This window comes from Bombina bombina, chromosome 2, assembly GCF_027579735.1.
Source record: "Bombina bombina isolate aBomBom1 chromosome 2, aBomBom1.pri, whole genome shotgun sequence".
NCBI lineage: Eukaryota > Metazoa > Chordata > Amphibia > Anura > Bombinatoridae > Bombina > Bombina bombina.
The window spans coordinates 845,053,684-845,079,243 of record NC_069500.1 but is presented as its reverse complement, the minus strand read 5'-3'; positions in this window follow the sequence as shown (position 1 = coordinate 845,079,243).

Here is a 25,560-nt window from a genome sequence, read left to right as displayed (position 1 = left end):
TTTGAGCTTAGATCAGTCTTTCTTATTATCTAAGTTTAATTCTTCTGTGCTATACACCTTTTTATAATACTCCTCGAATAGTCTTCAGTTTTATTCACAGTAATCCCATCTTTATTTATACTGCCTATAGAGTTATAGTTTCTTGCCTTATTTACCAGCTTTGCTAGGAGTTTCCCTGATTTGTTTCCGAACCTGTAGAATCTTGAACTAGCTCTGATTTCTTGCTGAGTAGTACCATTGACTATCCACATGTCTCTAGCTTCCTTAGCTTCTTTATACCGTTGCCAGTTTTCCTATTTGGTTCATTTAGGTACTGTAGTTACTATATGCCGATATTAATCTATTCACAATTTCCTTCTCCCTATTTCTTAGGTTGTTTTTTTTCCTTCTCAAGAATGCAATAATTTCCCCCCTAAGAACCGCTTTGGATGTTCCCCAGAATATCTCTGGTTTATCTAAATACCCTTGATTGTTTCCATAATATTCCTGCCATTTGATAGTTAAGGTGTTTTTAAACTCTATGTCATTGATCAGGTAACCAGGGAACCTAAACCTCTTCATGGTGGAGTTACATTTATTTATATAAACATTTAAAATAATCGGCGCATGATATGATATTGTTATTTTACTACAGCTTCAGCATCTAATCCGCATAATTTCTCTGAAATTAAAAAACACAATTTATGCTTACCTGATAAATTTATTTCTCTTGTGGTGTATTCAGTCCACGGATCATCCATTACTTGTGGGATATTCTCATTCCCAACAGGAAGTTGCAAGAGGACACCCACAGCAGAGCTGTAATATAGCTCCTCCCCTAACTGTCATAGCCAGTCATTCGACCGAAAACAAGCCGAGAAAGGAGGAACCATAGGGTGTAGTGGTTACTGTAGTTTAAATTTAAAAATTACCTGCCTTAAAATGACAGGGCGGGCCGTGGACTGGATACACCACAAGAGAAATAAATTTATCAGGTAAGCATAAATTGTGTTTTCTATTGTAAGGTGTATCCAGTCCACGGATCATCCATTACTTGTGGGATACCAATACCAAAGCTAAAGTACACGGATGAAGGGAGGGACAAGGCAGGAACTTAAATGGAAGGAACCACTGCCTGTAAAACCTTTCTCCCAAATATAGCCTCCGAAGAAGCAAAAGTATCAAACTTGTAAAATTTTGAAAAAGTATGAAGCGAAGACCAAGTCGCCGACTTGCAAATCTGTTCAACAGAGCCTCATTTTTAAAGGCCCAAGTGGAAGCCACAGCTCTAGTGGAATGAGCTGTAATCCTTTCAGGAGGCTGCTGTCCAGTAGTCTCATAGGCTAAGCGGATTAAGCTTCTTAGCCAAAAAGAAAAAGAGGTTGCCAAAGCCTTTTGACCTCTCCTCTGTCCAGAGTAGACAAGAAACAAAACAGATGTTTGACGAAAATCTTTAGTAGCTTGTAAGTAAAACTTTAAAGCACAGACCACGTCCAGATTGTGTTACACGAGGATGGAACCACAATCTCTTGATTGATATTCTTGTTAGATACCACCTTAGGTAAGAACCCAGGTTTGGTACGCAGGACTACCTTATCCGTATGAAAAATCAGATAAGGAGAATCACATTGTAAGGCAGATAGCTCAGAGACTCTACGAGCCGAGAAAATAGCTACCAAAAAAAAAAAAAAGAAGAACTTTCCAAGATAAAAGTTTGATATCTATGGAATGAAGAGGTTCAAACGGAACTCCTTGAAGAACCTTAAGAACCAAGTTTAAGCTCCATGGTGGAGCAACAGGTTTAAACACAGGCTTGATTCAAACTAAAGCCTGACAAAATGCCTGAACGTCTGGAACATCTGCCAGACGCTAGTGCAAAAGAATAGACAGAGCAAAAATCTGTCCCTTTAAGAAACTAGCTGACAATCCTTTTTCCAAACCTTCTTGGAGAAAAGATAAAATCCTAGGAATCCTGACCTTACTCCATGAGTAACCCTTGGATTCACACCAATAAAGATATCTACGCCATACCTTATGGTAAATTTTCCTGGTGACAGGCTTTCGTGCCTGTATTAAGGTATCAATAACTGACTCGGAGAAGCCACGCTTTGATAAAATCAAGCATTCAATCTCCAGGCAGTCAGCCTCAGAGAAATTAGATTTGGATGGTTGAAAGGACCCTGAAGTAGAAGGTCCTGTCTCAGAGGCAGAGACCATGGTGGAAAGGATGACATGTCCACTAGATCTGCATACCAGGTCCTGCGTGGCCACGCAGGTGCTATCAGAATCACCGATGCTCTCTCCTGCTTGATCTTGGCAATCAGTCGAGGGAGCAGAGGAAACGGTGGAAACACATAAGCCAGGTTGAAAGACCAGGGCGCTGCTAGAGTATCTATCAGTGTCGCCTTGGGATCCCTGGACCTGGATCCGTAACACGGATAATTTTTTTTAAAAACAGAATATGATCTTTATGGCATAAAATGAAATCAGTACATTTGGTACACATTCTAAGAGGGGGTTCCACCATGGCTTTTAAACATAATGGACAAGGAGTTTCTTCTATGTCAGACATGTTTATACAGACTAGCAATGAGACTAGCAAGCTTGGAAAACACTTTAAATCAAGTTAACAAGCAAATATAAAAACGGTACTGTGCCTTTAAGAGAAACAAATTTTGTCAGAATTTGAAAAACAGTGAAAAAAGGCAGTAAATCAAACGAAATTTTTACAGTGTATGTAATAGGCTAGCAGAGCATTGCATCCACTTGCAAATGGATGATTAACCCCTTAGTTCAAAAAACGGATCAAAAAAACGAAATAGACTTTTTTTTTTTGTTTTGTTTTTTTAACAGTCACAACCAACTGCCACAGCAAGCTGTGGTCCTACCTTCCCCCAATAAATGACTTTGGAAAGCCTTTGAGCCCTTTAGAGATGTCCTATAGCATACAGGGGACTCCTGAGGGAAGCTGGATGTCAAAGTTTGTAATTTTAACTGCACCAACTGTAACTTTTATACTATAACAGTGGAAAGCCTCAGTAAAACTGTTTCTAGTCAAAATTTAAGCCAGCCATGTGGAAAAAACTAGGCCCCAATAAAGTTTTATCACCAATGCGTATATAAAAACGATTAAACATGCCAGCAAACGTTTATATTGCAATATCATAAGGGTATTACCCCTGGGAGTAAGCATGTTACCAGTCGTTATTAAATCACTGTATTCAGGCTTAACTTACATTAATCCGGTATCAGCAGCATTTTCTAGTGTTTTCCATCTCTAGAAAAAAATATAACTGCACATACCTGAAAGCAGAATAAACTGCACGCCATTCTCTCGCTGAAGTTACCTCATCTGTGTAATCCCCTCAGACATATGTGAGAATAGCAATGGATCTTAGTTACAACCTGCTAAGATCATAGAAACCTCAGGCAGATTCTTCTTCTATTTACTGCCTGAGATAAAATAGCACAACTCCGGTACTATTTAAAATAACAAACTTTTGATTGAAGAAAATAAACTAACTATATTTAACCACTCTCTCCTACAACATCCTAGCTTGTTGAGAGTTGCAAGAGAATGACTGGCTATGACAGTTAGGGGAGGAGCTATATTACAGCTCTGCTGTGGGTGTCCTCTAGCAACTTCCTGTTGGGAATGAGAATATCCCACAAGTAATGGATGATCCGTGGACTGGATACACCTTACACGAGAAACATCTATCCTTGAAAAAGTTTTTATGAGCTCTAGAGGCACATGTATATTCCCTGCTCACTGGATTACAATCTCTCCATATATCCTTTAGACTTAAGTTATATATAAACTTCCTGAGGAGACTAGTCTCTAATTTATCTCTTATATTTTTCTTGATGGCTGAACCCTGTCTAAACCTGTCTAATGGAATTTGGAAAACCATATTAAAATCTCCCTACTTATTAAAGTCCCTTCAGCTTTTTCCACCAGGTGCAGTTGTAGATTTAACCAAAATTGAGTGTTCATTGGGGCCATATACATTACAAATAGTGAATTTAATTCCGTTAATCTCCATTTTTAGTATCATAAAGCTCTCTTCTGGATCTAAAAAACAAGATAATATTGTATATTGAAACTTCTTCCTTAATAAAATTGCCACCCCTTTTTCCTATTTTTACACAGGGCCCCATAGACCTCTGAAACCCAACTAGTTTTCATTTTTGTTAGTTACTGTTTCTATAGGTGTGTCTCCTGGATAAGGGCTATATCAATCCCTAAATTTTTAAATTGCCTTAAAATTGCTTCCCTTTTTATTGGGGAGGAAATCCCCTAAATTCCAAGAGATAAAACGGACCTGATTTATCATATTATTTTACTTCTATTAGTCCGGCGAGGAGAGAAAAAAAAAAATAATAATAATAATAATATAAATAAATAAATATATAAGTCCACACCCCCCCTCTATGTATCCATACCATACAGAAGATAACCCACATTGTTCAATATCCATAACAGGAGTTCAATTCCATGTGTTCTACAGTATATTCTTAATGTTTTGCCTCTTCCCTCATAAATGCTTCTACCTCTTTAAGATTTTCCAAAATTTTAATCTCCTCAGTTCCCTGTATATGAATTTTTGCTGGGTAAATTAGTGTAGCATTGTAGCCTTTATTTATTAGTTGAGTACATAGCAGTGTCATGTTTTTCCTTTTATTTGATACTTCCACCGAGAAATCTTGGAATATATGTATTTTTTCCCTTCTATAGTTATTTCTCTCTTTTTCCTGTAATGCTGTAACAATTTTACCTCATCCTGGAAATTGAGGAATTTAGCAATTACGGGTCTAGGTTTGTCACTATTTCTACCTTCTTTAAGATGACCTATTCTATGGGCTCTTTCAACTATTAGCGGGGTATCCTCAGGTGGAATATCCAATAACTTGGGTAAGATTTCTGACATGAATAAATTTAAATCCTTATACTGCATACTTTCTGAGAGTCCTATTACTTTAACATTGTTTCTGCATGCACGATTCTCAAGGTCGTCTACCTTCTGTTGTAAATTATCATAACATTTTCCCATATTAATGATTTTTAACTCATGACTGTTGACAATGTCTTCTACTTCAGATATACGCTGTTCTGCTTTTGATAATCTATTTGCAAATTGCCTTACTTCATTAGGCAAACCTGATATCTCTAATTTTATCTGATCAAACTGAGGCATGAAAATATCTGAGATCGCTCTAATCAGTGCTTGTGTGTCTAACTGGAGAATACTCTCTTTAATGGATTCTGACACAGTTTCACTTCTTCCTTTGCTTTTTTTTTTTCTCTATTCCTAGCAGCCATGGCTGGAGATTTATTATTGTGATGTGATAAAAATGTATCCATATATATATTTCAAACAGTGTGAAGAGCTTTTTTTTCCCCCCTTAGCTTTCTTTCTTTATGTGTAAAGACGTGTACTTAAAAATAAAAAATTACTTTGTGAAATTGTGACATTTATAGCTTTATACAAAAAAAACAAAAAAGAAAAGAAAGCTAAATAAAAAATGTGAGGGTAGGGATAGTGCAGGGACTATATGATTAGAATTTCAAGAAGTCTATCCCTACGCATTTTCAAGGTCAAAAACTTTCAACAGTATAAACTATAAGACAAAAACTCAGCTTTCTCAGAGGCTCTTATTTATAGTTGCTCAATTTTGCCTTATTCCCAGCTCATTACAAGGCTGCCCAAAAGAAGAATTTCACTTTTTTTCTTTCTCTTTAAAAAGGCCACTATACCATTTTATAGCATTTATACCTAATGAAGAGAACTACTTATACAATAATGTGAACAAAAAGTACTGTCACTTAGTAGTGATGTCCCGAACTGTTCGCCCGCGAACGGTTCACAGCGAACATAGCTTGTTCGCGTTCGCGGCTGCGGGCGAACACATGGCGATGTTCGATCCACCCCCTATGTGTCATCATTGAGGAAACTTTGACCCTGTATGTCACAGCTGTCTGACACATTAGAGCCAATCAACATCAGACACTCCCTCACAGACCCTCCCAGCTACTCGGAAGCCGCCATTTTAGAATCATAACGACCTTGCTTTCTTAGTGAGAGGATGTGTTGTGTTTGTGCTCCTGACATTATAGGGAAATACATAGCTAGGCTAGTGTATTTAGTGTCCACTACAGTCCAGAAGGACTCCACTCATCTCTGCTGCAAGGACAGCACCCCAAAAAGCCCTTTTTAGGGCTATATTTCGTGCCGTTTTTTTTTTTTTTGTTTCCGTATTTTTATTAGCATTTGCCTGGCTTTCAGCCTGTGTGTTTAAGGCTCACAGCATATGCTGTGATTACTGCCACCACTGATATCTCCCTAACAACATTACCAACAACCAAAAATTTTAATTATTTTGCTAGTGCAATTTTTTTTCATTTTCTATCAGGCCTGTGTCACACAGCATATACTCTGGTTCATTGCTCTGTGCCAGCCACCAGTGTTAATATCCATTTATAACATTATTTTAAATTTAAATTTTTTTTATTTAAATCATTTTTCTAGTGTAATCTAATTACATTTTCTATCAGGCCTGTGTCTGTCAGGCTCACTCAGCATTAATATATATCCTTTTTTTCAGTATTTTGGTTAATTGGTCTGTGCCAGGCAGCCACCACTCATATCTTCTTCATCTTAATTTAAATATAAAAAAAAAAGTTTAAATTTGTTTGATAGTGTAATCTAATATAATTTTCTATCAGGCCTGTGTGTTTTGCTGACATACAGAGCCTACTGTGTTTACTTGCTGCCCTCCCTAGTCTATGAGCCACAACTCATATGTGTTTAACCTTTTTTAATTCCCCCCCCAAAAAAATACTTTAAATAATTTTTCTAGTGTAATCTAATAGTATTTTCTATCAGGCGTGTGTGTATCTGACTTACAGAGCCTACTGTTTTTAATAGCTGCCCTTCCAAGGCTATCAGCCACGACTCATATGTATGTGCTTAACCTTTTTCTTTAAATTCCCCCAAAAAAGTCTTTAAATCATTATGCTAGTATAATCTAATTTTATTTTCTATCAGGCCTGTGTCTAACTGTCTATCTGACTTACACAGCATACTGTTGTTAATTGCTGACCTACGTGGCAGCCAGCCAGTGTGACCACTCATATGTGCATTGCACTTCTTAACATAATTTTAATATTAAAATCTAAAATTTTAAAATATTTTGCTAGTGTAATCTAACTTAATTTTCTATCAGGCCTGTGTTTTTGTCACTTACACAGCATACTGTGTTAAATTGCTGCCCTACCTACCAGCCACGACTCATATCTGCCAGCCTGTGTGCCAGGTCCAACTAGCCAATTAGTGGCATCAATCATAATTCTTGTAACAGTATCAAAAAAATTAAAATTCATAATTTTTTGGACTGCAAATATTCAGTCTACTAGTGCCATTGAATTGCAGTTTCCTCCTGTCTGGCAGCCTGTGTGCCAGGCACAAACTAGCCAATTAGTGCCACCAATCCTAGTTGGTGGCACCTCAACCGATAGGGGGAGTAACAGGTTGTAGTAAAATGTTAAGAATAGTACTACTTTACACACCACGGGTCACAGACCACATGTCTTATTGTTATACTCTGTCAGGGAAATTATATATATTTCAAATTATATATATTATATATATATCAAATCGATCGAACTATCAAACGTATCGATCAAATGTAGATTGCATCTTTTGATCGATGTAATTCGTATCTATAAAATGTATATTACATATTTTGGTTGATGTCATTCGTATCTATAAAATGTATATTGCATCTTTGATTCGATAACATTCGTATCTATCAAATGTATATTGCATCTATTGTAGATGTAATTCGTATCTATCAAATGTATATTGCATCTATTGAGCTATGTACAGTGTATCGATCATATGTATATTGCATCGATTGAGCTATGTAATCTATGTATCTATCTATCTATCAAATCTACCTATCTTGTGGTTCTGCAAGTGGACTGTTTGCGGTTGATTGCAGTGCGTTACACTTGGAGTTTGCTCTGTCACTGTGATGCGGCCGTAACCCTTACACTACCTGATAGATACGACATCATGATGTTTTAAAGCACGTTATTGCAAACAATTTGGGAATGTTAGGTGATTTAGGCCCTTTATGGGTTAAAAGCAGACTCTGCATAAACTATGTAATTTTACATGGGATTTTTGCCAGGGATCCCCCTCCAGCATGCCACAGTCCAGGTGTTAGTAACCTTGAAACAACTTTTACATCACTATTGGGGCCAGAAAGAGTCCTTGTAGGTTTTAAAGTTCGCCTGCCTATTGAATTCAATGGCGGTTTGCGCCATCACTATCACTTAGTTTAAACCACTTCTCTTTAACACCAAAAACAATGAGAAATGACAGTCTTAACAGTAAACACTTGATTAAACAAGTTCACATAAATATATGCATAACCCTTTTTTCCCCCTTTCTTTTTTCTTTCTTTTCCCCCTTAATGTTATAACACTTTATGAGAAAGCAAAGAAGGGAGAAAATAACAGTGGTAAGGGTTCAGTCATGATATTTTTGCCCATGTATCTTGGCCCTTATCCATATGTCTCTATTCATTCTTCTGGGCAGGGAGTTAAAAAAACAATCTTGTGTATGCCAGTTCCAACTCCTCAGGTCAGGCCATATATACAAAGTTCTGTTGACAGTTCTTTAACATGCCATTTTTTAATTCCTTATAAAGGTTGCTAAGTTCAGCATTTATCCATTTTAATCAGACCACTTAAGATTAAAGTACCTTTATGGTATTAAGCAGTGGTAATAAGCCCTGGTCTTACTCCAACCTAGATGTTCAGGCCCATAAAATAGGAATAAACAAAAGTTACCTCAAAGGGGTATAGCAACACCCTTCAGCTGAATACCTTGAAGGAACCGCGGGATTTGTCCGTCTCCTGGTCCAAACAGCTGGGTTGATCTTACAGCAAGTAGCCGTTGTATTCCCGGGAGGCTGTTGGGGCCAAGGTCTGACTTAACCATGCTTCTGCAAGGAGGCTCTGGTGGACTGTCGTATTTCCACTCTACGTCTGCTTTATCCTGTGCTTGAGCGTCGGGGTGCACCAGACCTCTGGCAGAGAATGCTAAACCTCCTCTGTTCTCTGTGCCTTGGAGTTCGATACTCCACCTGCCTTTTGATATTGATAACGTCAGTGGTTCTCCCAGAAATTCACTCTCAGGCAGCTTACACACAAGGGGGCAATGGGATTAGCCCATCCCCCCTGCTGGAACAGCTCCATCGTCCTGGCAGGATGCACCTGGAGCTTCCTGGTCTCTGTTCGGGCTCCAGTCCTTTCCCGTCTTGCTACCGGCAATTTATTCAAGGTGAATGTTATACACAATGGCCATGAGTATGGCAGCGAAAGTCGTTCATCTTGGCTCTATGCAATTCTTTAAGCAGTGGTGCTCTTTCGTGCCTTCCGGCACGTGGATCCCGAGGTCCAGAATCCAGACCCGGTGCCTGAGTGCAGGTCCAAGGGTGACAACATTAGGGGGATGAAATTAGTGTCTCGAACCACAAGAGCTCTGAAGCAGTCAGTGACAACTTACATGCTCCGCCCCCAGATGGATGTCAGCTCCGGCTGGGTACATCAGATAATTTATTGTATTTAACTGCTAGGGTTATCCAAGGATGAAGTTCTTTCTGAGACTTCAGATATGAACATTCTGGGTCGGAGTCTGCTGCCTCTAAACCTCCGGCTGCGGAGGAACCAGACTTTAGTTTTCGGAATTTGCACTTCTTCTAAAGGAAGTTTTTGGCAAATTCAGAGGTTGCATAGGCCAAATTGCCTGATGGACCTTTTGATTCCAAAATTGGATAGAGTTGGAGACAGGGGGGGGTACCTTATCTTTCCCTGCTCTTGTTTGATGGCGAACATTATTAAGAATGAATGGGACAGGATTGAATTACTTTTTCCCCTCTTCTTGCTTTAACAAATTTTTCCTGGTCCTGGACTCTCAATGGAGTAGTGAGGTTCCTCCCCTAAAGGGCATAGCACTATCTTCATCCTTGCTAAACATACTACTATCCCACTTGAGGATAGTTTTTCGTTTAAAGAGCCCATGGATAAAAGATGGAAACTCTGTTAAGAAAGATGTTTTCAACATACAGGATATTTGTTTCAACCGACGGCGGCTGTTGACGTGGTTGCTGGAGAAACAACCTTCTGGTGTGACTCCCTATAAGATTTGTTCGGGATGGAGGTTCCCCTCGATGCTACTCAAGAAAGATATGCGACCTTGAGGGTTGCTAATTCTTTTATCTGTGATGCTATTAGGCAGATTATTCACCTGAATTCTAATGATTTTTCTGTTCAGGCCTGTCGGGCTCTGGCTGAAGTCATGATCTGCGGATATGACCTCTATGTCTAGATTTCTTTCCCTCCCCTTTAAGGGAATGAATTTGTTTTGATCCAGGCCTGGACTCAATTATCCCCACAGTCTCAGGGGACAAGGGTGCCCTACTACCGCAAGAGAATATGATTTAGTCTAAGGGTTAAAAGATAGGTTTCAAGTCTCAGCCACCCAAGGGCAGATTCCTCCTCTCTCTCCTGTCTTCCTGACCAGAAAGGAGGGAAGCCTTTTCTGGGGTGTGTACGGGATCTGTCCTCTTAGGAGTTATTGTCCCGGTGCCTATCGCAGTGAGAGGTTTGGTATACTATTCAAACCTTTTCGTGGTCCCAAAGAAGGAGGGAACTTTCCATACGATTCTGGACCTAAAGTGCTTAAAGAAGTTTTAAATGTCTCATCCTTCAGGATAGAGACAATAAGGTCCAATCTTCCCCTCGTTCGAGAAGGGCAGTTCTTGACCACGATAGATCTGAAGGATGCTCCCTTCATGTACCAATCCTCAAGGACTATTTCCAATTCCTAAGGTTTGCGTTCCTGGACCAGTACTTACAGTTTATTGCACTTTCGTTTGGTCTAGCTACGGCTCCAAGAAGTTTTTCGAAGTGTGGACCATTTGGAATCTCTCCTCTATCTTCTTCGATCTCATGGATGGAAGACAAATCTAGAGAGAGTTCTCTTGTATCAAGTTCCAGGGTAGAATTCACGGGTACTATAATAGACTCCATAGTCATGAGAATATTTTTTTTTTTTTTTTTTTTTTCAACAAGCTTTATTGAAATGAAAAGAACAGTATTACAAGAACAAGGAGCCCGACAGTATCATGCATTCAGTCTAGGGAGAAGGAGAAATTAAATTCAAATTGTCCTTGGTTTGGTATGAAAAATAATATATAAAGATAAAGTAAAAGTCCATGGAGGGCCCAGACTAGGCCGGATTGTAATCTCCCTTTTTCAACAAACTTTAACAACAATTGTCCTTTTGCATGCTTGCGAGCTCTTCGTCAGTATTTAGCTTTAATTTTCAACATTAAATTATATATATTTGAGCATAAAAACCATATATTAACGTTTAAGTACAGTTAGATATTAATCAACAAAATAGTATGTTCATCAGGTTTAGAAAGAGAGTCAGTCTAGAGGCGGAAGGTGAGGAAAGGAAAGGAGGCAGAAGGTGAGGAAAGGAGAGGGTGGGGGAGGGGAAAAAAAAAAAAATAAAAAAAAAAAATTGGGGAGGCAGAGGGTGTATCCAGAGTCTGAGAGCTATAGCAGATGTGGCAGTATTATTTCAACATGGACACCATTGTGTCATAGAAGGGTAATTGTTTGCTCAATGAGTAATGCAGTTTTTCTAACACAAGCAGTTCCTCCACTGCATTTCGCCAGTCTGAGATAGATGGTGTCTCTGAAGACTTCCACAATCTGGGAATAAGCCTTTTTGCTCCTGTGAGCATAATCAGGAGGAGCGCCCTTTTCTGCTTCTCCATTTGTTCAGGGAGGTGCAGGAAGAGGAGGGTTTCAGGTGTGTTTGGTATTTGTATGTTTAGTTTCTCTGACATAGTCTCGATAACCGTTGACCAGTAATTTGTTAGTTTGGGGCATGCCCACCAAATGTGTAACAGTGTGCCTGTCTCTCCACAACCCCTCCAACAGGTCGCAGTGACTGATGGGAAGAGGCGGTGTAGTCTTGATGGTGTATAGTACCATCTGGTGAGTAATTTGAGCTGTATTTCTTGGACAGTCGCCGAGACAGAGGAGCATTGGACCATGCGGAATGACTTCAGCCATTCTTCTTCCTCAATAATGTTATGTAGATCGTTGTTCCATGCTCTAGTGTATGTCGGCAACTGTGTATCGGGTGGAGTGAGTAGTAGTTTATATACTTTTGAGATAATCCTTTTGGGTGGTGTTAGGGCTGAGCAGAGAGATTCATATGGGGTGAGGTCCCTACAGAAATCGTTTTTATGTTTGTGGTGCATTAGGTAGTGGTGCAGTTGGTGATATCTCATCCATGATGTAAAGATGTCACCATAGCATTCTGCCATTTCCCTTTGAGGTCTGAGTTTACCGTCAGCAAGTGCGTTATATATAGAGCCTTGTCTCAGGCTGTATGGTGCAATTAAGCGTCTGCACAACGTGAAGTAGGGAATATCAGGGTTTTCCAGGATTGGAATTAATGGAGATGAGTAAGTAGATATGTGAGTACTGGAGGCTATGGTTCTATCCCATTCTAAAAGAGTTTCTGAAATCAAGTGGAATCTGTGTATATTTTTGGGGCGTTTGGCTGAGGGGGTCCATGCCAGAGAGGCAACATTGTTATGCTGAAGGATTTGACCATCTATTCTGACCCATTGTTTTTGTTGTGTGTTGTGGGCCCATTCTATCACCCTTTGAAGGTGAATAGCTCTTCTATACAGTGTGAGGTTTGGGAAGCCCAGGCCCCCTCTGTCTCTGGGAAGGTAGAGTGTCTTTTTAGGTATTCTAGGTTTTATTCCTGACCAAATGAATTGTTCTAATGTTCTCTGAAGGTTGGTGAGATAATCCTTAGGCAGGTGGATAGGGAGGGTTTGTAGGACATATAGAATTCGCGGGAGAACATTCATCTTGATGAGGCCTATCTTCCCCAGCCAAGATAAGGATTTATTCCTCCATGAGGAAAGGTCATTAATTATCTCATTTCTTAGGTTAATATAATTATTTTTAAATAAGTCTACGGGGGAAGCTGTTAGGTATATGCCTAAGTATTTTAACCTGGCTGGAGAGAGCGGGACCCTATAGTTCATTGTGAGGAATTGAATCTTCTCGGGGGGGGAGTTAACATTGAGTAGCTCTGATTTTGATAAATTTAGCTGGAAGTTAGAAAGCTTACTAAATTCCTCCAGTTCCCCGAGGAGTTCAGGTATCGATGTTTCAATGTTAGATAGGGTGTAGAGAACATTCAGTGAAAAGTGGGGAATGCTTGGTTGGGTGTGTACGGAGTGTGCTATTTCATATGCAAAAATAAATCACAATTGCACCGCCAGCTTGATAGAGCAAACAAAGTTCACAAACTTGCTATGTCAGCGGGTCACCCCAATCTCCCCCGACTATAGCCAAATTCAAATGAATATGTCATGTGTATATGAATATGAAACTCTCCAATGCAGTCAAGTAATATCACTTTTGATTATATTGCAAAGAAACTCACCACAGTCCTGTTTAGGTTGATCTTTCTCTTGTATCCAAGTGGTGTTGTTGATATTCTTGTGGTGCTGGTGAGTATCCAAGCTGGGAATAGTTAAACCTCCGCAATAAGGGAATTGAATGGTGTTTGAACTCGCTGTGTGTGCTCACAATGGCCAAACAATTCAAGTCTCACAAACAAAAGACAGTTTGGAGCACCAAAAAGCGAGTGAAAAACAAAAATTTTTTTTATTTTATTTATAACAATAGGGTTACATAACCCCAGGGTAAGAGTGTAAAAAACAATATGATGAAAAACAGAGAACAAATAGGCTGACCGGTTTCGGCGTGTGCCTTAATCCTAGCCTGCTTAAAAGTATTAGTAAGATTCACAGCTTAAAAACCCACCTCTGTGTTTCAATTGGGTGTGAGAAATTCACACCTCTCTCATGGTTAACCAATGTTAAACTTCCTAATTTATCAGACACCTGTGTTACCTACTGACTTCACTAGTGTTATTAGGTGTGGCGAAGTCTGTGCAGCCCTCTTAAAGTTTTAACTGTAAACTTTCCTTTGCCTACACACAAACCGCACAAAAGTGCCCATCGTCACATCTAGATTACTGCTGAAATAAATTGTTGTTGCTTTTAATTAGAAACGTAGCTTATATAAGCTAAATTTGGAGGTGTGATTCATACGTCACACATGTAAACAATTACACACGCATCCTCGAACAGTTGCAATCACATCCCCCTTTCTTGCTATGAAAGTGTGTACACAAAGGGCTAGTGGGTATTATCAGACCCAGGCAGTCTCAGGTCCCACAACTTTAACTTTTCCTTTTTTTTTATTTTTATATGCTGTAACGTTCAAGAAACGTAAGATATTAGACAGCATTACATACATGGAGATATGTTGGTATAAAAATGGGAAAAGATAAAAACAAATTTAGCTTATATAAGCTACGTTTCTAATTAAAAGCAACAACAATTTATTTCAGCAGTAATCTAGATGTGACGATGGGCACTTTTGTGCGGTTTGTGTGTAGGCAAAGGAAAGTTTACAGTTAAAACTTTAAGAGGGCTGCACAGACTTCGCCACACCTAATAACACTAGTGAAGTCAGTAGGTAACACAGGTGTCTGATAAATTAGGAAGTTTAACATTGGTTAACCATGAGAGAGGTGTGAATTTCTCACACCCAATTGAAACACAGAGGTGGGTTTTTAAGCTGTGAATCTTACTAATACTTTTAAGCAGGCTAGGATTAAGGCACACGCCGAAACCGGTCAGCCTATTTGTTCTCTGTTTTTCATCATATTGTTTTTTACACTCTTACCCTGGGGTTATGTAACCCTATTGTTATAAATAAAATAAAAAAAATTTTTGTTTTTCACTCGCTTTTTGGTGCTCCAAACTGTCTTTTGTTTGTGAGACGTGTAGAGAACATTGTCTGCATATAGTGCCTGTTTATGTTCGTTGTCTCCTATTCGGACCCCCTCAATCAGAGGGTTGAGGCGTACTTTTTCATGAGAATATTTTTAACAGTCCAGAGACGTTGCAAGCTAGCTCCAACATGTCTTGCACTCCAGACCTCATTAAGGCCATCTGTGGCTCGGTGTATGGAGGTGATTGGTTTCTTGGTATCCAGCATGGACATAATTTCCTTTGCCAGGTTTCACCTCAGACTGTTGCAACTGCACATGCTGAGGCAGTGAAATGGCGATCATTCGGATCTGTCTCAACAGATTTCTCTGGACAACTGATCGAGAGAATCGCTCTCTTAGTGGTTTTGTCCAGATTACTTGTCCTGAAGGAAATCCCACTTAAGACCATCCTGGGTGATTGTGACTACGGTTGCGAGTCTATAAGGACGGGGAGCTGTTTGGGGTGCCAGAAAGGCACAAGGCTTATGGACTCAGGAGGAAAGCTCCCTCCCGATCTCATTTTGGATCTTCGGACAATATACAATGCTCTGAAGGCTTGGCCTCTGCTGGGTTCATCCCAGTTTATCAGATTCCAATCAGACAATATAAGCTTGGTAGCTTACATCTACCAACAGGGGGGGATGAGAAGCTCCCTAGCTATGAGGGAAGATTCTCGGATTATGGAGTGAGCGGAGACCCACATTTGCTCCGTCCTGGCCGTGAAGCATATGGTTAAGGGATCTAGTGGGGATGTCATCATCTCCTCCATGGAAGATACCTTGTCGCAGGGATCTGCTGATATCATAGAGGGGTGATTGTGTGCGATAGCTGCATGGAAAATTTAGTGGCACAATGGGAGATTTTGTTTTTATCCCTAAGTGAAATTGCTGGAAAGTGCCTAATTTTTGCAATTTGAGGGACATTTGGGGTCCAATACTTTTAAAATTCCCCAGTAAAAAGACTCCATATTGTGTGATATCGTAGAGAGGTCATTGTGTGAGATAGCTGTGGTGAAAATTGAATGGCACAATGGGAGATTTTGTTTTTATCCCTAAGTGAAATTGATGGAAAGTGACTATTTTTGCAATTAGAGGGACATTTGGGGCCCGTTATTTTTAAAATTCCACAGTAAAAAAACCCCATACTTTGTGATATTGTATAGGGGTTATTGTGTGAGATAGCTGCAGTGAAAATTTAGTGGCACAATGGGAGATTTTGTTTTTATCCCTAAGTGAAATTGTTGGAAAGTGACTATTTTTGCAATATGAGGGACATTTGGGGTCCAATAATTTTAAAATTCCACAGTAAAAAGTCCCCATACTTTGTGATATCGTAGAGGGGTCATTGTGTGAGATAACTGTAGTGAAAATTTAGTGGCACAATGGAAGCTTTTGTTCTTATCCCGAAGTGAAATTGTTGGAAAGTGCATATTTTTGCAATTTGAGGGACATTTGGGGCCCAAATTTTTTAAAATGTCACAGTAAAAAGTCCCCATACTTTGTGCTATTGTAGAGGGGTCATTGTGTGTGATAGCTGTGGTGAATATTTAATGGCACAATGGGAGATTTTATTTTTATCCATAAGTGGGAGATTTTATTTTTATCCATAAGTGAAATTGCTGGTGAGGGCCTATTTTTTCAATTTGAGGGATATTTGGGGCCCAATATTTTTAAAATTCCAAAGTAAAAAGTCCCCATACTTTGTGATATATGTAGAGGGGTCGTAGAGGGGTCATTGTGTGAGATAGCTGTGTGAGATAGCTGTGGTGAAAATTTTGTGGCACAATGGGAAATTTTGTTTTTATCCCCAAGTGAAATGAAATAAATGTGCCTATTTTTGCAATTTGAGGGATATTTAGAGCCCAATATTTTTAAAATTCCACAGTAAAAAGCCCCCATACTTTGTGATATCGCAGAGGGGTCATTGTGTGAGATAACTGTAGTGAAATTTTAGTGGCACAATGGAAGATTTTGTTTTTATCCCAAAGTGAAATTGTTGGAAAGTGCATATTTTTCCAATTTGAGGGACATTTGGGGCCCAATATTTTTAAAATTCCAAAGTAAAAAGTCCCCATACTTTGTGATATATATAGAGGGGTCATAGAGGGGTCATTGTGTGAGATAGCTGTGTGAGATAGCTGTGGTGAAAATTTAGTGGCACAATGGGAAATTTTGTTTTTATCCCCAAGTGAAATGAAATAAATGTGCCTATTTTTGCCATTTGAGGGATATTTAGAGCCCAATATTTTTAAAATTCCACAGGAAAAAGCCCCCATACTTTGTGATATTGCAGAGGGGTCATTGTGTGAGATAACTGTAGTGAAATTTTAGTGGCACAATTGAAGATTTTGTTTTTATCCCAAAGTGAAATTGTTGGAAAGTGCATATTTTTGCAATTTGAGGGACATTTGGGGCCCAATATTTTTAAAATGTCACAGTACAAAGTCCCCATACTTTGTGATATCATAGAGGGGTCATTGTGTGAGATAGCTGTGGTGAATATTTAGTGGCACAATGGGAGATTTTGTTTTTATCCCCAAGTGAAATTAAATAAATGTGCCTATTTTTGCAATTTGAGGGATATTTAGAGTCCAATATTTTTTAAATTCCACAGTAAAATGTCTCCATACTTTGTGATATATTAGAGGGATCAGTTTGTGAGATAACTGCGTGGAAAATTTAGCGGAACAATGGGAGATTCTCTTTTTATCCCTAAGTGAATTTGCTGGAAAGTGCCTATTTTCCCAATTTGAGGGATATTTGGGGATAATATTTTAAAAATTCCACAGTAAAAAGTCCCCATACTTTGTGATATTGTAGAGGGGTCATTGTGTGAGATAGCTGCAGTGAAAATTTAGTGTCACAATGGGAGAGTTTGTTTTTATCCCCAAGTTAAATTGTTTGAAAGTGACTATTTTTGCAATATGAGGGACATTTGGGGTCCAATATTTTTAAAATTCCACAGTAAAAAGTCCCCATACTTTGTGATATCGCAGAGGGGTCATTGTGTGAGATAGCTGTGGTGAATATTTAGTGGCACAATGGGAGATTTTGTTTTTATCCCCAAGGGAAATGAAATAAATGTGCCTATTTTTGCAATTTGAGGGATATTTAGAATCCGATATTTTTAAAATTCCACAGTAAAAAGTCTCCATATTGTGTGATATTGTAGAGGGGTCATTGTGTGAGATAGCTGTGTGGAAAAGTTAGTGGCACAATGGGAAATTTTGTTTTTATCCCTAAGTGAAATTGCTGGAAAGTAACTATTTTTGCAATTAGAGGGATATTTGGGGCCCATTATTTTTAAAATTACACAGTAAAAAGTGTCTATACTTTGTGATATATTAGAGGGGTCATTCTGTGAGATAACTGCATGGAAAATTTAGCGGCACAATGGGAGATTTCGTTTTTATCCCTAAGTGAAATTGCTGGAAAGTGCTTATTTTTGCAATTAGAGGGATATTTAGGACCCAACATTTTTACAATTCCACAGTAAAAAGTTCCTATTATATTAGAGGGGTCATTGTGTGAGATATCTGCATGGAAAATGTAGTGGCACAATAGGACATTTTGTTTTTATCCCTAAGTAAACTTGCTGAAGAGTGCCTATTTTTGCAATTTGAGGGACAGTTTGGATCCAATATTTTTAAAATTCCACAGTAAAAAGTCTGTGTGATATCATAGATGGGTCTTTGTGTGAGATAGCTGTGGGGTAAATTTAGTGGCACAATGGGAGATTTTGTTTTTATCCCTAAGTGAAATTGCTGAAAACTGTCTATATTTGCAAAATTCCACAAATAGCTATGGGGTAAATTTAGTGGCACAATAGGACATTTTGTTTTTATCCCTAAGTGAAATTGTTGGAAAGTGTCTATTTTTGCAATTTGAGGGACATTTGGGGCCCAATATTTTTAAAATTCCCCAGTAAAAAGTCCCCATACTGTGTGATATCATAGAGGAGTCATTGTGTGAGATAGCTGTGGTGAAAATTTAGTGGCACAATGGGAGATTTTGTTTTTATCCCTAAGTGAAATTGCTGGAAAGTGCTTATTTTTGCAATTAGAGGGATATTTAGGACCCAACATTTTTACAATTCCACAGTAAAAAGTTCCTATTATATTAGAGGGGTCATTGTGTGAGATATCTGCATGGAAAATGTAGTGGCACAATAGGACATTTTGTTTTTATCCCTAAGTAAACTTGCTGAAGAGTGCCTATTTTTGCAATTTGAGGGACAGTTTGGATCCAATATTTTTAAAATTCCACAGTAAAAAGTCTGTGTGATATCATAGATGGGTCTTTGTGTGAGATAGCTGTGGGGTAAATTTAGTGGCACAATGGGAGATTTTGTTTTTATCCCTAAGTGAAATTGCTGAAAACTGTCTATATTTGCAAAATTCCACAAATAGCTATGGGGTAAATTTAGTGGCACAATAGGACATTTTGTTTTTATCCCTAAGTGAAATTGTTGGAAAGTGTCTATTTTTGCAATTTGAGGGACATTTGGGGCCCAATATTTTTAAAATTCCCCAGTAAAAAGTCCCCATACTGTGTGATATCATAGAGGAGTCATTGTGTGAGATAGCTGTGGTGAAAATTTAGTGGCACAATGGGAGATTTTGTTTTTATCCCTAAGTGAAATTGCTGGAAAGTGCATATTTTTGCAATTTGAGGGACATTTGGGGCCCAATATTTTTAAAATTCCCCAGTAAAAAGTCCCCATACTGTGTGATATCATAGAGGAGTCATTGTGTGAGATAGCTGTGGTGAAAATTTAGTGGCACAATGGGAGATTTTGTTTTTATCCCTAAGTGAAATTGCTGGAAAGTGCATATTTTTGCAATTTGAGGGACATTTGTGGCCCAATATTTTTAAAATTCCACAGTAAAAAGTCCCCATACTTTGTGATATCGTAGAGGGGTCATTGTGTGAGATAGCTGTGTGGAAAAGTTAGTGGCACAATGGGAGATTTTGTTTTTATCCCTAAGTGAAATTGCTGGAAAGTAACTATTTTTGCAATTAGAGGGATATTTGGGGCCCATTATTTTTAAAATTACACAGTAAAAAGTGTCTATACTTTGTGATATATTAGAGGGGTCATTCTGTGAGATAACTGCATGGAAAATTTAGCGGCACAATGGGAGATTTCGTTTTTATCCCTAAGTGAAATTGCTGGAAAGTGCTTATTTTTGCAATTAGAGGGATATTTAGGACCCAACATTTTTACAATTCCACAGTAAAAAGTTCCTATTATATTAGAGGGGTCATTGTGTGAGATATCTGCATGGAAAATGTAGTGGCACAATAGGACATTTTGTTTTATCCCTAAGTAAACTTGCTGAAGAGTGCCTATTTTTGCAATTTGAGGGACAGTTTGGATCCAATATTTTTAAAATTCCACAGTAAAAAGTCTGTGTGATATCGTAGATGGGTCTTTGTGTGAGATAGCTGTGGGGTAAATTTAGTGGCACAATGGGAGATTTTGTTTTTATCCCTAAGTGAAATTGCTGAAAACTGTCTATATTTGCAAAATTCCACAAATAGCTATGGGGTAAATTTAGTGGCACAATAGGACATTTTGTTTTTATCCCTAAGTGAAATTGTTGGAAAGTGTCTATTTTTGCAATTTGAGGGACATTTGGGGCCCAATATTTTTAAAATTCCCCAGTAAAAAGTCCCCATACTGTGTGATATCATAGAGGAGTCATTGTGTGAGATAGCTGTGGTGAAAATTTAGTGGCACAATGGGAGATTTTGTTTTTATCCCTAAGTGAAATTGCTGGAAAGTGCATATTTTTGCAATTTGAGGGACATTTGTGGCCCAATATTTTTAAAATTCCACAGTAAAAAGTCCCCATACTTTGTGATATCGTAGAGGGGTCATTGTGTGAGATAGCTGTGTGGAAAAGTTAGTGGCACAATGGGAGATTTTGTTTTTATCCCTAAGTGAAATTGCTGGAAAGTAACTATTTTTGCAATTAGAGGGATATTTGGGGCCCATTATTTTTAAAATTACACAGTAAAAAGTGTCTATACTTTGTGATATATTAGAGGGGTCATTCTGTGAGATAACTGCATGGAAAATTTAGTGGCACAATGGGAGATTTCGTTTTTATCCCTAAGTGAAATTGCTGGAAAGTGCTTATTTTTGCAATTAGAGGGATATTTAGGACCCAACATTTTTACAATTCCACAGTAAAAAGTTCCTATTATATTAGAGGGGTCATTGTGTGAGATATCTGCATGGAAAATGTAGTGGCACAATAGGACATTTTGTTTTTATCCCTAAGTAAACTTGCTGAAGAGTGCCTATTTTTGCAATTTGAGGGACAGTTTGGATCCAATATTTTTAAAATTCCACAGTAAAAAGTCTGTGTGATATCGTAGATGGGTCTTTGTGTGAGATAGCTGTGGGGTAAATTTAGTGGCACAATGGGAGATTTTGTTTTTATCCCTAAGTGAAATTGCTGAAAACTGTCTATATTTGCAAAATTCCACAAATAGCTATGGGGTAAATTTAGTGGCACAATAGGACATTTTGTTTTTATCCCTAAGTGAAATTGTTGGAAAGTGTCTATTTTTGCAATTTGAGGGACATTTGGGGCCCAATATTTTTAAAATTCCCCAGTAAAAAGTCCCCATACTGTGTGATATCATAGAGGAGTCATTGTGTGAGATAGCTGTGGTGAAAATTTAGTGGCACAATGGGAGATTTTATTTTTATCCCTAAGTGAAATTGCTGGAAAGTGCATATTTTTGCAATTTGAGGGACATTTGTGGCCCAATATTTTTAAAATTCCACAGTAAAAAGTCCCCATACTTTGTGATATCGTAGAGGGGTCATTGTGTGAGATAGCTGTGTGGAAAAGTTAGTGGCACAATGGGAGATTTTGTTTTTATCCCTAAGTGAAATTGCTGGAAAGTAACTATTTTTGCAATTAGAGGGATATTTGGGGCCCATTATTTTTAAAATTACACAGTAAAAAGTGTCTATACTTTGTGATATATTAGAGGGGTCATTCTGTGAGATAACTGCATGGAAAATTTAGCGGCACAATGGGAGATTTCGTTTTTATCCCTAAGTGAATTTGCTGGAAAGTGCTTATTTTTGCAATTAGAGGGATATTTAGGACCCAACATTTTTACAATTCCACAGTAAAAAGTTCCTATTATATTAGAGGGGTCATTGTGTGAGATATCTGCATGGAAAATGTAGTGGCACAATAGGACATTTTGTTTTTATCCCTAAGTAAACTTGCTGAAGAGTGCCTATTTTTGCAATTTGAGGGACAGTTTGGATCCAATATTTTTAAAATTCCACAGTAAAAAGTCTGTGTGATATCGTAGATGGGTCTTTGTGTGAGATAGCTGTGGGGTAAATTTAGTGGCACAATGGGAGATTTTGTTTTTATCCCTAAGTGAAATTGCTGAAAACTGTCTATATTTGCAAAATTCCACAAATAGCTATGGGGTAAATTTAGTGGCACAATAGGACATTTTGTTTTTATCCCTAAGTGAAATTGTTGGAAAGTGTCTATTTTTGCAATTTGAGGGACATTTGGGGCCCAATATTTTTAAAATTCCCCAGTAAAAAGTCCCCATACTGTGTGATATCATAGAGGAGTCATTGTGTGAGATAGCTGTGGTGAAAATTTAGTGGCACAATGGGAGATTTTGTTTTTATCCCTAAGTGAAATTGCTGGAAAGTGCATATTTTTGCAATTTGAGGGACATTTGTGGCTCAATATTTTTAAAATTCCACAGTAAAAAGTCCCCATACTTTGTGATATCGTAGAGGGGTCATTGTGTGAGATAGCTGTGGTGAAAATTTTGCGGCACAAAGGGAGATTTTGTTTTTATCCCCAAGTGAAATAAAATGAATGTGCCAATTTTTGCAATTTGAGGGACATTTGGGGTCCAATATTTTTAGAATTCCACACTAAAAAGTCCCCATACTGTGTGATATCGTAGAGGGTTCATTGTGTGAGATAGCTGCAGTGAAAATTTACTGGCACAATGGGAGATTTTGTTTTTATCCCTAAGTGAAATTGTTGGAAAGGGACTATTTTTGCAATTTGAGTGACATTTGGGGTCCAATATTTGTAAAATTCCACAGTAAAAAGTCTCCATAGTTTGTGATATCGAAGAGGGGTCATTGTGTGAGATAACTGCAGTGAACATTTAGTGGCAAAATGGGAGATTTTGTTTTTAGCGCTTAGAGCAGTGCTTTCCAAACTGCGTGTCGTGACACATTAGTGTGTAAATTACCTAACATTCCTAAATTGTTTGGAATAACGTGCATTAAAACATCAGATATGATGTTGTATCGATCAGGTAGTGTAAGGGTTATGCCCACTTCACAGTGACAGACCAAACTCCCCGTTTAACGCACCGCAAACAACCGCAAACAGTCCATTTGCACAACCGCAAACTCCCCATTTGCACAAGGTTGGATACCAAGCTAGCCATGTCCCGTTCCTTGTCCTCACTGATGTCATTGAAGGTCTCTTCCTCCACCCAGCCACGTACAACACCAAGTATCCCCGAAAGGTGACAACAAGCCCCCTGGGACGCCTGCTGTGTTTGGTCTTCCACCTCCTCAAAGCCACCTTCCTCCTCTGACTCCTCTTCTTCAGACTCCTTTCTCTGCATTGCCTCTCTCTGCGTTATTATAAGGTGTGTTAAGTAGTACTATTCTTATCAGTTTAATCCCTGTTATGTCCCCTATCAGGGGACGTGTATATGGCATGGATTTTAGGAAACGAGAGATGGAAAAAGATGCTTGGTCGGTCCTCCTACTTCAAATTTGGGGCACTGCGCGTGCAATCGTGGGCGGACTTTTAGCCGACGGACATTTGGCCGACGGACATTTGGCCGAAACACAAGTGGCTGTCAGATAACAGGCCGGCCACGAGATAGATAGATTTGATAGGTAGATAGATACATAGATTAGATAGATAGGTCAATAGATGCAATAGATACATTTGATAGATACGATAGATAGATAGATAGATAGATAGATTTGATAGATAAATAGATAGATTTGATAGATATATAATTTCCCAGACAGAGAATTACAAGACGTGCGGTCTGGGACCCATGGTAAGGTTCCCAGAGGCAGTTGCGGCACCAGGGACGTGTATATGGCATGGATTTTAGGAACCGGGAGATGTAAAAAGATGCTTGGTCGGTCCTCCTACTTCAAATTTGGGGCACTGCACGTGCAATCGTGGCCGGACTTTTAGCCGATGGACATTTGGCAGAGGAACATCTGGCCGATGGACATTTGACCAAAATACAAGTGGCTGTCACAAAACAGTCCGGCCACAAGATAGATAGATTTGATAGATAGATACATAGATTAGATAGATAGATCAATATATGCAATATACATTTGATCGATACGATAGCTAGATAGATAGATTTGATAGATAAATATATAGATTTGATAGATAGATAATTTCCCAGACAGAGAATTACAAGACGTGCGGTCTGGGACCCATGGTAAGGTTCCCAGAGGCAGTTGCGGCACCAGGGGACGTGTATATGGCATGGATTTTAGGAACCAGGAGATGGAAAAAGATGCTTAGTCGGTCCTCCTACTTCAAATTTGGGGCACTGCTCGTGCAATCATGGCCGGACTTTTAGCCGACGGACATTTGGCCGATGGACATTTGGCCGAAACACAAATGGCTGTCACAAAACAGTCCGGCCACGAGATAGATAGATTTGATAGATAGATAGATAGATAGATACATAGATTAGATAGATAGATCAATAGATGCAATATACATTTGATAGATGCTATAGATAGATAAATTTGATAGATTTAATTACAATACGTGCAGTCTGGGACCCATGGTAAGGTTCCCAGAGGCAGTTGCGGCACCAGGGGACATGTATATGGCATGGATTTTAGGAAACGGGAGATGTAAAAAGATGCTTGGTCGGTCCTCCTACTTCAAATTTGGGGCACTGCGTGTGCAATCTACTGTGCCACCAGATAAGAGTGGTGTGTTAAGTAGTACTATTCTGATCAGTTTAATACCTGTTACGCCCCCTATCAGGGGACGTGTATATGGCATGGATATTAGGAACCGGGAGATTGAAAAAGATGCTTGGTCGGTCCTCCTACTTCAAATTTGGGGCACTGCGCGTGCAATCGTGGCCGGACTTTTAGCCGACGGACATTTGGCAGATGGACAATTGGCCGACGGACATTTGGCCGAAACACAAGTGGCTGTCACAAAACAGTCCGGCCACGAGATAGATAGATTTGATAGATAGATAGATAGATACATAGATTAGATAGATAGATAGATAGATCAATAGATGCAATATACATTTGATAGATACGATAGATAGATAGATGATAGATTTGATAGATAAATAGATTTTATAGATAGATAATTTCCCAGACAGAGAATTACAAGACGTGCGGTCTGGGACCCAAGGTAAGGTTCCCAGAGGCAGTTGCGGCGCCAGGGGACGTGTATATGGCATGGATTTTAGGAACCGGGAGATGGAAAAAGATGCTTGGTCGGTCCTCCTACTTCAAATTTGGGGCACTGCTCGTGCAATCTACTGTGCCACCAGATAAGAGTGGTGTGTTAAGTAGT